General features: G+C 40.5%; 1 protein-coding gene across 5 annotated transcripts in view; it reads left to right on the forward strand.

Annotated features, from left to right (window-relative positions):
- The window catches only part of OSBPL1A (oxysterol binding protein like 1A), a 234,893-nt gene that overhangs the window by 186,925 nt on the left and 34,848 nt on the right, over nucleotides 1–13,120 (forward strand). The gene's annotated exons all lie outside the window — the stretch shown is intronic.

Raw genomic sequence — 13,120 nt, forward strand, 5'->3', positions numbered from 1 at the left:
CTATACCAACAAGTTACATTACATTACAGTTTCTTTTTATTTGTTTCGTGGTTGCAGTATAATTTTTATATAGTGAAGGTAACAGATCTTACATATAAATTTGGTGAGTTTTGTCAGGTGCACAGACCCATGTAAGTTACATCCCAGTCAATATGTGGAACATTTCCATCACTCCAGGAAGTTCTTCCTGACTCCCTTTCAGTCGATCCCCCACTCGCCATAGACAGCCACTGCTCTGATTTCTGCCACTATGGATTAGTCTTATCTCGAACTGCATTATAAATGAATCACAGAGCGTGTACTCCTTGAGTGTGGCTTTAGTCACTCAACACCCTCTCTTGACTTTCATTCCTACTGTATATATCGTTGCTCGTTCCTTTTTATTGGTGAATGCTATGTTAGTTTGAATATCCCACAATTTGGCTTATCTGTACTCCTGTTGATGGAATTTGGGTTTTTTCCAGTTTGGAGTTATGAACAAAATAGCTTTTATAAATGTTCTCCTAGATATCTTTCTGCGGTCATGTTTTCATTCTCTTCACTATGTAGGGGTAGAATTTTGGGGTCATAGGGTAGATGTGTGTTTAGCTTTGTAAGATGTTACTCTACTGTTTCCTGAATGTGTAACATTTTGCACTGCAGTCAGAAATACATGAGAATTTTAGTTGCCCCATATCCTCACCAACATTTGGTGTTTTGTAGGTATGACGTGGTATCTCATTGTGTGGTTTTAATTTATATTTTCTTATTGATTTTGAATGCTTGTCCATGTTTTTCTTAGCCATTGTTTTTGTGAAGTGCCTGGGAGTTTTGTCGATTTTAAATTTGTATGTCTTTGTTTTATTGATTTGTAGTAATTCTTTATGTATTCTGGATACTAATCCTCTATCAAATACACGTATCAAGAGTATTTTCTCTTAGTTGGTAGCTTGTTCTTTCATTTCTTTAATAATGAACGAGTCTTTAATTTCTTCTTTGTTTGAACAGAGTCTTTAATTTTAATGAAGTCCACTTTGTAATTTTTCTATTATGTTAGTGCTCTCTTGGGGGTTCTCTCTAAGTAATTGTTGCCTACCTCAAACTTTCAGCCACTGCCCTGGTGCTCTTTGGTATCACCAATGGTGTGTTCTTGAAGTTAACTTGGTTAGTGTCTTTTGAAGAGAATGACAGAGGAATGAAAGGTATTTAGAGCACATCAGAAATTCTGTGATGCAACATTTTAATTCCTCAGAGTAAACAATAGCCTTTTGTTGTTGATACTGTGGAATACTTGTTTCTCATTGTAAATGTGTGTGGGATAGTTTACTCATTCTAGATCCCTAATTAATAGAAAATCATCTGGCATAAAGTTAATCTCAGCAATGTGTGCTAAGTACCTGTATTACAGGTTCTATGCCATTCACTGCAGGTACAACAGGGCTTGGAATCTAATGGTAGTAAGAGTTTAAGTAAGTAAATCTGCTGCAGCAACTTTACATGTTCTCAAGAAATTGGTGGTAGGTGAATAACAGTGTTTGTAGGAACTCTTATGCTTTCAAATGGCGAGAATGTGTTGCATTCTCTGTGGTTCCTTATGCCCCAACCAGGACAAAGAAGGAGTAGAGAGATGAGTGTTAAATTTCTAACAATGGAATTTGGTACTTTTCAAATGACTTGTAAGTCAGAATATATTTATCCAGTGGTGAGATTGCTAGGCTTTTCTGCTCATCATTTGTTTTCAACCATTGTTTAAAGAATAGACTTGTGAGCTGTATCCCAGATGAACTATGTAAAGATTTTTTTCAAGCAAGATTATGCATCATTTGTGAAAATGAAGTAAGACTTTTTAATTACTACAGTAATTTACTCTGTAACATAATTTTAAAGTCTAATTACTTTTGTGAATTCAAGTTTATTTTATAGTTTAGCTCTAATGACTTCCTAATTTGGAAGACTGTTTTGCTTTGAGTGTTTAGTAAACTTCAGCAGGGCAATAGAAATTAAAGATACAAGCTGTGTCATTAAATTCTATTTAGATTGGGACTTGTAGGCAGGGCATGGTAGTTCATGCCTGTAATCCTAGCACTTTGGGAAGCTGAGGTGAGTGGATTGCTTGAGGCCAGGAGTTTGAGACCAGCCTGGGTAACATGGCAAAACCTTGTCTCTACTAAAAATACAAAACATAGCCAGTGTTGTAACACACACTTGTAATGCCAGCTACTCCGGAGGCTGAGGCACGAGAATCACTTGAACCCAGAAGGCAGAGTTTGCAGTGAGCCAAGACTGCCACTGCATTCCAGCCTGGGTGACAGAAGGAAGGATTTGGAGGAAAGGATAAGAAGTCTGATAGTTGAGAAGAGAGGTGATAAGTATCTAATAGCTGCAAATAGTTATACACACACAAGTGCAAAACACACATATAACAATATACATGTATACATACAGATTGTCAGTGTTGTAGTTATAGATGTGTTGAAATCTGTTTCTCTGTGGAATAGTTTTCTTAGATTTTTAGTTCATTCTTTAATCTTGAATCAGAGGTAAGAATTAAGTTGTTTTTCACTTTTCTAAATATCCAGATCAATATTCTGCTACCTAAAATTGTGATTCCTACATAACACTTAATAACAAATACTTATTTGTTAAGCGCAAGTGAAAACGTGTGTTAAGGAAGTTGGTTTTGAAAATAGTCTCTTAAGTGACATAAGAGGCTGGGCACGGTGGCTCATGCCTGTAATCCCAGCACTTTGGGAGGCCAAGGCGGGCGGATCACCTGAGGTCAGGAGTTCGAGACCAGCCTGGACAAAATGGCGAAACCCCATCTCTACTAAAAATACAAAAATTAACCAGGCATGATGGTGGGCACCTGTAATCCCAGCTACTTGGGAGGCTGAGGCAGGAGAATCGCTTGAACCCGGGAGGCGGAGCTTACAGTGAGCCAAGATCGCACCACTGCCTCCAGCCTGGGTGACAGAGCAAGACAGAAAATGATTGTTGTGTTCTTCATACATCATTGCTTACTTATCCATATCATTTTTTCACTGTTTTTCTTTCTTTGGCTCCATCGTAACTTGAGACATTAGGTAAAATCATTTATTTTAAAACTTTGAGCACCTGTCATATGCAAAATATTCTGTACCCTGGAGGTCACAGAGGAGAATAGGACATAGTCTCTAATCTCAGAGTCTCAGAGGGCAGGGGGATTACACTCTGTGAGTGGCAGATATGTAAAAAACAGCAGAGGGAATGAATGAAGGTAGGGAAAATAAAGAATTGTGAAATTAAGCTGAGCACAGAACTAGCCAATTTCATTGTTCTAAATTAGAACCTTGGAGTTGCTTTTAAAATCCCATTGCTGCCATCGTGGCTGAGTTTGAGATCATTCCCCAAGTCTGGGTGCGGAAGAGAAGCCTGAATGGAGGAGCATGCTTGAAGTCTTCACCCAAAGGTAGATTGGGAGAGGACGCACCCTCGGATCTGGATGGGAATGAGTTTTAATACCATCTAATCATGTCAATGGAATGTTTAAGGCACAGTAAAATTAAGTTTGGGATTTATTAGTATGTTCCTTATCATTTCAATTAAATGAAAAATGTTAATTGGACAGAATTGTCCCAGCACTTTCACTCCAGTCATATGACATTAAAACAAAGAATACCAATGAATTATTAAATGGCAGGAAAGAAAGGGACATTTCCAAGTCAGAGTCCCTCCCGAGTTGCTTCATTATGTCTTAATCACAGTCTTTGCTTAAAGATTCTTTGTTTAGCATTCTGCAGCCTCCTAAGCAGAAGCTCTTGGATGGGATAGTTCATTAATTTGAAAAATCTCTTCCATTTGTACCTGTATCTGGTCCCAGGTGAGAGCCATTGGCTGGCATTCACCATCCAGCTATAAAGCCTTCCATCCGGGTGCGGTGGCTCACACCTGTAATCCCAGCACTTTGGGAGGCCAAGGTGCGAGGACAATCTGAGGTCAGGAGTTCGAGACCAGCCTGACCAACATGGTGAAACCCCATCTCTACTAAAAGTACAAAAATTAGCCGGGCGCAGTGGCACATGCCTGTAGTCCCAGCTACTCGGGAGGCTGAGGCAGGAGAATCACTTGAACCCTAGAGGCGGAGGTTGCAGTGAGCCGAGATCGCAGCACTACACTCCAGCCTGGGTGACAGATCGAGACTCTGTCTCAAAACAACAACACTAAAAAAGGCTTCCTAGGGGAAAGAAGCACAAGTGGTGAAAACCATTTCATTTTCTGCTTTTCTCCAGGGCAACAGAAACAATTTCATTCCTGTTTTTCTGTGAAAACCTTAATATCGTTATGAAAATTGTTCAATAAATAACCATTTTTAGATCATCTTTTGAAACTGTAATTAGTAAATTTTTCATCCAAAAAGTAATAGTAGTTTTAAATCTTTAACAACTCAGACAGGAAGATGAAAGTTTTCCCTGAAATTATTAGTAATAACAATAATATCAATCTCTACTTCATGTTGAAGGTTTTCTACCTACCAGGCACTGGACTGAATGTTTTATATCACTGACCAATTTCCATATTTTAAATAAAATTAAATTGGACCACATAATGCACACATATGGGGTGTATGTGTATTGTTGGGACAGAATTTTCATTAACAATACCTACCCTTGCCAGATGTATTTGATTTCATTTTTTAAAATGCTGGTTATATTACCATTAAATTGAGTCTATAGATCAGAATGAATGGGGCCTAAAGTTTTAAAAACACTCTCTGTATGCATTGTTTCATGGGAACTCCACCATGGCCATATGAAACACTAGTATTATCATTTTCTAAGAAAAACCGAGGTTTGGAATAGGTTAGTTACATATTCAAGTTCACATAGTAAGTGGCAGAGTTGTGAAAGCCAGGAGCGACGGCTATGGAGTTAAAGAATCCATTCTACTAATTCAATATATGACCATGGACAAGTTATTTAATACAAGTGCTTAATCAGATTACTTTGAGGATTAAATGAGGTGATGCACATTAAGTGATTAACACAGTCTAAACTGGAGCAAACTCTCACTAAATGCTAGCCATTAGTATTCATCCACTTCATCTTAGTAGAACTCTTTAAAGCTAGCCTGGGGATATTGTGATTTCACAGCATTTGTGAAAGTGTTGCTTTTTAAAAAACACCTGAACTTTTTCTGTCTTCCCTGAAACATACGAATCAATGATCAAGGGTCTTTTGAACCGAGGTAGAAGCTGGAATGAAGCTAAATAAAAATATAGACTATTAAGATTCCTGGAATTGGGAGTAAGAGAAGTGTTGGACAGAGAGCTCCTCTGTCTTAGGAGAAAGGGAATAGGGCCACTTCACAGGCCCTGTTTGTGAAAGGTGTAGAGGGCACAAGAATCTTAGTCTCAAGTGGCCCCAAATGAGCAAACAAGGACATACCCCTTAAAGAGACCTAGCTATCTTTGTGTAGAGATATGAACTTGAGAGAGAGAAATATATATCATTTAAAGAATGGGAACATCATGTTTAAAAAAACAAAAAAAAAAAGAAACAGCTTTAGGGTCGGAGAAGCCTTCACCAAGATAGAAAACACAGAAGCTATGTTTTAAAAAAGAGACATACTTGTTTGTAAAAGTTTTTTGTTAACCTGCAGATGGTACTATGTGCAATCTAGGTGACAAAAGATTAATAGCTATCACATACAAAAAAAAATTCTTACTAAATAACAAAAAAAATCCAGCGGTATAGATGATATAAATAGGCAGTTGACTATCTGTGAATTCAGATGTTCATTAAGCATATGAAAAATGTTCTAACTCACTAGTAGTCAAGGAAAAACAAAATAACAAGGTAGCATCACTACCACAGTCAGACCCAAAACCTAAAAGGACAAGAACATCTGTTAACACCAACTCTTGCTGGCGGGAAGAGAGTGCTCATAGGCTGCTGGTGAGATACGAAATTGTTAAAAGCTTCTCCGAAAGCAGTCTGGCCACATCTATGGATATGTGAGATAGAGAAACTCCTTGACCCAGCAATTTTAACCCCGGTGCTCTGCCCCATTAAAATGAAGGCATCAGATTTAAATAAGAATACATCATATATTGAAATATTTTTGTTGCATCGTTTCTTTTGGCAAAAGAATGAAATGGTAAGTGCCTTTCATGGAGAATGACAAAATGTATTTTGAGATATAGTATTCTTATGGCATATTATACATTCCTTAATTAGTATACCATTTGACATCAACAAATTTGCATGCAGTATTGACAAGCAGACCATAGAGAAGTGTGTATAATTAGTACCCTAATTAGGAATATGAAGGGCAGCACACCCCTTTGTGTGTGCACACATGCATGCTCTACATGTGGCTCTTTGGGAACGTGTGGAAAAGCACAGAAAAATAGATGCCAGCTTCTTAACGTGGATTATAGGGTGGTAGAGTGGTGGTGGAGATGGAAGAGTGGGGTGACAAGCAAAAAGAACAAAGGGGGAAAGACTACATTAAAAATAAAACCAGCATGTGTGAAATGCTACCTACATACGTGTACATGTGCCTAAACGTATTACGAAGAAAGATATACCTGTGTCTGTTGATATGAAGGGGAGTGTCCTTGATATTTCGTGAAAAAGCAATGTGACCTATAGGGTAATATTTCAATTTAAAAAATGCACATACCTGTATACCCTTGTTTGTGTGAACAGGGGGTGTGGAAAGGAGCACTCGTGCTGTTACTGTTGGTATCGGAGGGTGCAGGAGGAGAGGTCTAGCTTGTCCTTTATCTGTAGATTGTTTCCTTTGTTATATAATAACATATTTTGGCCAAGCACGGTGGCTCACGCCTGTAATCCCAGCACTTTGGGATGCCACGGAGGGTGGATCACCTGCAGTCAGGAGTTCGAGACCAGCCTGGCTAGCACAGTGAAACCCCATCTCTACTAAAAATACAAAATTAGCCGGACATGGTGGCACATGCCTGTAGTCCCCAGCTACTCGGATGGCTGAAGCAGGAGAATCGCTTGAACCCAGGAGGTGGAGGTTGCAGTGAGCCAAGATTGTGCCACTGCATTGCAGTCTGGGCAAAAAGAGCGAAACTCTGTCTCCAAAAAAAGTAATTATTTTTTAATTTGAAAAATAACCACATACTCCATCCCCCGCTAATTTAGTTGTATTTACTACCATTTGGTATATGCCCAAGAAGATTGTTTTAATTATGTGTATTGTTTTGGTTTTGACATAGAACTCGAATTCCTAAAAATTTAAGGTCAAGATTACCAATCGTTGTGAATTAAGAAATTTACCCTTTTTTCCGGAATACCTGTTAATAATGAATTGCTTTTTTCTTGTCCGTTGGAAAAATACCAAATGTTGTGAATTAAGAAATTTACCTTTTGTTCTGGAATACCTGTTAATAATGAATTGTTTTTATTGTGTTCATTGGGAAAATACTGAATGATAGCTGTTTATGTTTCACATGTAGATTATGATAATTACATATATAGCCTTCCCAGGTAGGTAGATTTGGTTTAGCAAATCATACTGTAAACAGAATCACACGACAAATGTTAGACTTGGGATAAGTTATCTGTAATGCAGGTGGTGAATGAAATATCTGTAATACACAAAGAGTGCCTACATAGTGAGAAGATAATTTAGTGGACAGATGATGTCACCACTGACAATGAGTGTTTTTATCTTAGTATGTTTGCACTTTATAAAAATAACAAATAATTTTTAAAATTCTTTAAAACCGACATGTAGGTAAGAAGTTGAACCTTAGTTTCCGAGAAGCTTTAATTGTCCTAGGCATTTTCCTTAGTGCAGATCTAGCTGCCAGAAGAAGGTGAATTGTACAGCTGTGTAGCTTCGACTTGCAAGATTTGCCCCAGGTTATGCAGCTGGGCGGTAGCAAGAGTTTGCGCTCTAGCTCTGGTTTCCATTCCATGGTTCTTTTATATACTCCATGAAAGAGATGACACCTCCCCCACCTCCTGCCAAGTATAAGGATGTCTCAGTAAATATATGCATGCACATACACAAGACCCAGAAGAGCTCATGTGTCTCATGAAAATCAGGAGGCAAACCTGGAAAGCATGAAACGCCTGGCAGCCAATTCCAGGTGAAGCTTAATTTTGCCTACCTTTGTGTTATCATCTTGTTCTTCTTTTCAGAGGGCTTCTGTGAGCAAACGGTGTTGAGTGTCTAACCTAGCAATCCATGGAGCAGATGCAGGAGGTGGGCTCGGTGTCCAGCAGGTAGATAAAGGAGATCTGTGCAGTTAGGTAAATTTGCGAGGCTCAGCTTCCAAATAACATACAATTTCTTTTTTTTTTTTTTTTTAATGGAGTCTTGCTCTGTTGCCCAGTCTTGCTCTGTTGGAGTGCGGTGGCACAGCCTCAGCTCACTGCAAACTCTGCCTCCTGGGTTCAAGTGATTCTCCTGCCTCAGCCTCCCGAATAGCTGGGACTACATGTATGTGCCACCATGCTCAGCTAATTTTTGTATTTTTAGCAGAGACGGGGTTTCACCATGTTGACCAGGCTGGTCTTGAACTCCTGACCTCAAGTGATCCGTCTGCCTCGGCCTCCCAAAGTGCTGGGATTACAGGCATGAGCCACCGTGCATGGCCCAAATAACATGTAATTTCTGCCATCCAAATAACATTTAAAGATTTTGGAGATCGTGATCTCCTGACCTTGCACAACTTTTCAGAACAAGTGGGATTCAAGCACAGCATTTGTTAGTCAACACTTCTTAAATGAATTTGGTTCTTTGGGGTCTGTCTGGAGTGCTGTGTAGCAGGGAAATAATGGTGTGCTAGCAAGCGGAGCCATTTGCATCACATAGATAAAACCACTGTGAGACTCTTCATTTAAAAACCAGTTATTGTGCTGTGGTCTAGATAGTCGTAATGTCATCTGTGTGGTTGAAAATAGAACCAGGACATATCACTGCCAGTCCCTGGTACAGGGTGTGTTCTCTCTGTATGAAGAGAAAAAGGAAGCATAGAATGCAGGATAATGACCCTCAGATAAACTCCACGGAGAGAGAATCACTGAGCTGTGCTTTCAGCCTGAAAATTCTGGTTGCTGCTCTCATCTGTTCTTATTTCTGCCTGGAGTAACACTGCCATCCAATATCATTCGGGAATTCTCTCTTCTTTTTTTCTTGGCAGATAGTGAAATTTTTAAATATGGAAACACATCCTTTTCAACACAAATTATTTTTTTAACTGAATCTCCTACCTAATTTTTTTTTTAATTTCTCTACTCCCTCTGCTTCTTCAAATAACACTGCAGAAGATTTAGCATTTTCTTGATGATTAGACTGTGGACTGTTTTTTGTCTGTTCTTGACTTTAGGCTTGTAAAATTGGGCAGATTTTTGTTCCCCACCCTATTCTTGAAACAATACAACCATTTTGTTTTCAGAAGTAATCACAGAGATCCATTCTGTCCAGTACAGTTGCTACTAGCCACGTGCGGCTTTTGGGCCCTTGAAATCTGGCTAGTATGACTGAGAAACTGATTTTTTTACTTTTTTTTTTTTGAGACGGAGTCTTGCTCTGTTGCCCAGGCTGGAGTGCAGTGGCGTACTCTCAGCTCACTGCAACCTCTGCTTCCCAGGTTCAAGTAATTCTCCTGCCTCAGCCTCCCAAGTAGCTGGGATTACAGGCACCCACCACTGCACCCGGCTAATTTTTGTATTTTTTAGTAGAAACAGGGTTTCACCATCTTGGCCAGGCTGGTCTCGAACTCCAGACCTTGTGATCCACCCGCCTCAACCTCCCAAAGTGCTGGGATTACAAAGTGCTGGGATTACAGGCCATGGCACCCGGCCTGATTTTTTACTTAATTTTAATTAACATAAGTTAAGTTGTAAAATGAAGCAGAAACTGTTCTTCCATTAAAAACAACTTTGTTAAGACTAGATTTCATGTTAACTGTTTAGTAGCTTAATTGAGATGTGCTCTAAAAGTGTAGGATACACACTGGATTTTGAAGACAATATGGAAAAAAGTATAACATATCATTTTTTGTATGTATTATATGTTGAAATGCTAATATTTTGGATATACTGGGTTAAATAAAATAAATTACTAAAATTAATTTTGACTTTTAAAAATGTGGCTACTACAGAATTTGAGATTATACGTGAAGCTCTCGTTGTATTTCTCTGGCTGGATTTCTTGACCCTGGCACTGCTGACATTGTGGGTGGGTAATTCTTTGTGGTGGAGCCTGTCTTGTTCCTGGCATGAGTTTAGCAGCATCCTTGGTCGAGCTGGGGTGCCTTTCTGTGCCCTCCCTGACTGGTGAAATCCTCCAGCCTCTGTCTGAAACCCTTCCTTAAGAGGCCTCTCTCATCTCCTATTTTTTGAATTAATTGTGAGACAGGTCTTTATATTAGCCACCCTAATATAAGCATTCACCTGCAGTAATAGTCCTTCTCTCTTGAGTAGCACAGAATAAACCAAATTCTTTCCAAAAGAGGTAATGTCTAATAGGTCGTATACATTCCAAAGCTTCTGCCACAAATTTAAACTCCCACTTGGTGCTAGCCATTGTCCTAGGCAACAGGGCCACAGCAGTAGACAGAATATGAGTTCTCATGGAGTTTACATACTGTTTGGGGGTAGGAGGTCATCAACGATCAGCAAGAGAGTGTACCTTATGTCACGTCGATCAGTGCTGTGGAGGGGGAAGATGAAGCAGGCCGAAGTGCATAGCACCTGGGGGCATTGATGTTATTACTCCTGCCATCCCAGGCCCTCTCTCCGATATTCCAAGACCCCCCTCGTGCCCACTGTTCACCACACCCCCAGCTTTTGTTTCTCTAGCTTTGCACGTCCGTTAGCACTGCCTGTAAGAGATGTTTTCCAGACACCTTTGCCTTGCCTCGCATCAGTCCTCTTGCGTGGCGGTGTTCCAGTTTCTTTTAAAAGTGACACCTGGGCCAGGTGTGGCGGCTCACACCTGTAATACCAGCACTGTGGGAGGCTGAGGTGGGTGGATCACTGGATGTAAGGAGTTCAAGACCAGCCTGGCCAACATGGTGAAACCCCATCTCTACTAAAGATAACAAAAATTAGCCAGGGATGGTGGCGGGTACCTGTAGTCCCAGCTACTCGAGAGGCTGAGGCAGAAGAATCGTTTGAACCCAGGAGGTGGAGGTTGCAGTGAGTCGAGATCATGCCACTGCACTCCAGCCTGGGCAACAGACTGTGACCCTCTCTCAAAATAAAAAAAAAAAAAAACACCAAAACAACAGTGACACCTGAGCCTGAATCCCAGCTCAAGTTGCCCTTGGGGATGCTCTGGCTGCTGCCCCATTGTGGCAGTCTGAGATTGCACCTGTCTTCTTGGCAACCTCGTCATGCTATGGACTTAGACTGTGGTCAACAACTGAGAGGTCATTTACTAAGCCATGGCTTGTGTGCTGCGTAGGTGTCTCGTGGGCCAGTGTTTCTCTCGCTGCTTCCCATCAGTTTATTGCACAAAGTGCGGTCTCAGTGAGGCAAGGCGCTCGGCTCTGCGTGTCCTACAGAAGAAAATAACATGGGCTCTGTAATGGCTGTTTACCTTTCAAAACCCCTTCCCCTCTGCTTTCTGATTATGTTCTGAATAGGTAATGAATGTTGCAGATAATCTGACTTCCTTATAAATGAGTAATGATTACATTCTCATAAAATCACAGAAAGTTTTGTGCATAAAAATGAGTATAGGATATTTCCAGGTGGGACTCTTGGCTGACAGTCCTCTGACACTTTCTAAACCGAGAATAATTACAAAGCTCGAATGTCTCTCATCTTATGCCTCCAAGATATTAGTTGTTCTTGCCTTTCTGCTATTCTTACCTTTAGTTAGAATGGTAGCACACGGTCTATACATTTAATGTCAGCGTTCGTCGGGGGTGAATGACAGCCCTCATTCCCTCTTCACAAGCTTCTTTCAAGCTCATAACTCTCTAGGTATGCTACACTTTGGATGGACTTTTCCAAGATAGTAGAAGGAAAATTTGGCCAGGCGCGGTAGCTCACGCCTGTAATCCCAGCACTTTGGGAGGCCGAGGCAGGTGGATCACCTGAGGTCAGGAGTTCAAGACCAACCTGGCCAACATGGTGAAACCCCGTCTCTACTAAAAATACAAAAAATTAGCCGGGCATGGTGGCAGGCACCTGAAATCCCAGCTACTTGGGAGGCTGACACAGGAGAATCGCTTGAACCCAGGAGGCAGAGGTTGCAGTGAGCTGAGATCACACCACCGCACTCCAGCCTGGGCAACAAGAACGAAAGTCCATCTCAAAAAAGAAAAGAAAAAAATAGATGGAAAATTTAATTTACATACATCTCTAAAACTATATTATACATGCAAAGCATAGATAATAGCAGGGATTCTTATTCCTGGTATCCATTATTCATGTCACAGAGATTGATAGTCTTGGATAGTGGGGAATGTGATTTAAATACCATCTGTGGCCACTTACCCAGCAGACTGGTTAGATGGCAGATCTGCCAAATGAGCAGTGTGTGTTCCTAAAAAAGAAAAAGAAACTAGAAGAATTCCACCATGGATTATTGACTTAAAAATATAAATTGTATTAACTTCTATAATCCAAATTAATTAGTTTAATTTAGAGGTTCTTTAAAAGATAATTTTTAAAAGATTTAATATTTTAGCTACATGGATGTGTTTTAGAAGGCAACTGGAAAACTTTTTATTATTTTATTATTTTATTATTTTTTGAGGCAGAATGTTGCTCTGTCGCCCAGGCTGGAATGCAGTGGCGCGATCTCGGCTCACTGCAACCTCTGCCTCCCAGGTTCAAGAGATTCTCCTGCCTCAGCCTCCTGAGTAGCTGGGATTACAGGCATGCACCACCACATGCGGCCGATTTTTGTGTTTTTAGTGGAGATGGGTTTCACCATGTTGCCCAGGCTGGTCTTAAACTCCTGAGCTCTGGTGATCTGCCCACCTTGGCCTCTCAAAGTGCTGGGATTACAGGTGTGAACCACCACGCCCAGCCGGCAACTGGAAAACTTTCATAACAGTGTTCTGGAAAGTTGGTCTGGGCACCTCTTGCACTTCCCTCATTCCTGATGGTGCTGCCTTTCTGATCTGTGGAAATGGGGTGGCTCCCTGCCCACCAGGCCTGGC

The sequence above is a fragment of the Symphalangus syndactylus genome, chromosome 1 (genome assembly GCF_028878055.3).
Source record: "Symphalangus syndactylus isolate Jambi chromosome 1, NHGRI_mSymSyn1-v2.1_pri, whole genome shotgun sequence".
In the NCBI taxonomy this organism is placed as follows: Eukaryota; Metazoa; Chordata; class Mammalia; order Primates; family Hylobatidae; genus Symphalangus; species Symphalangus syndactylus.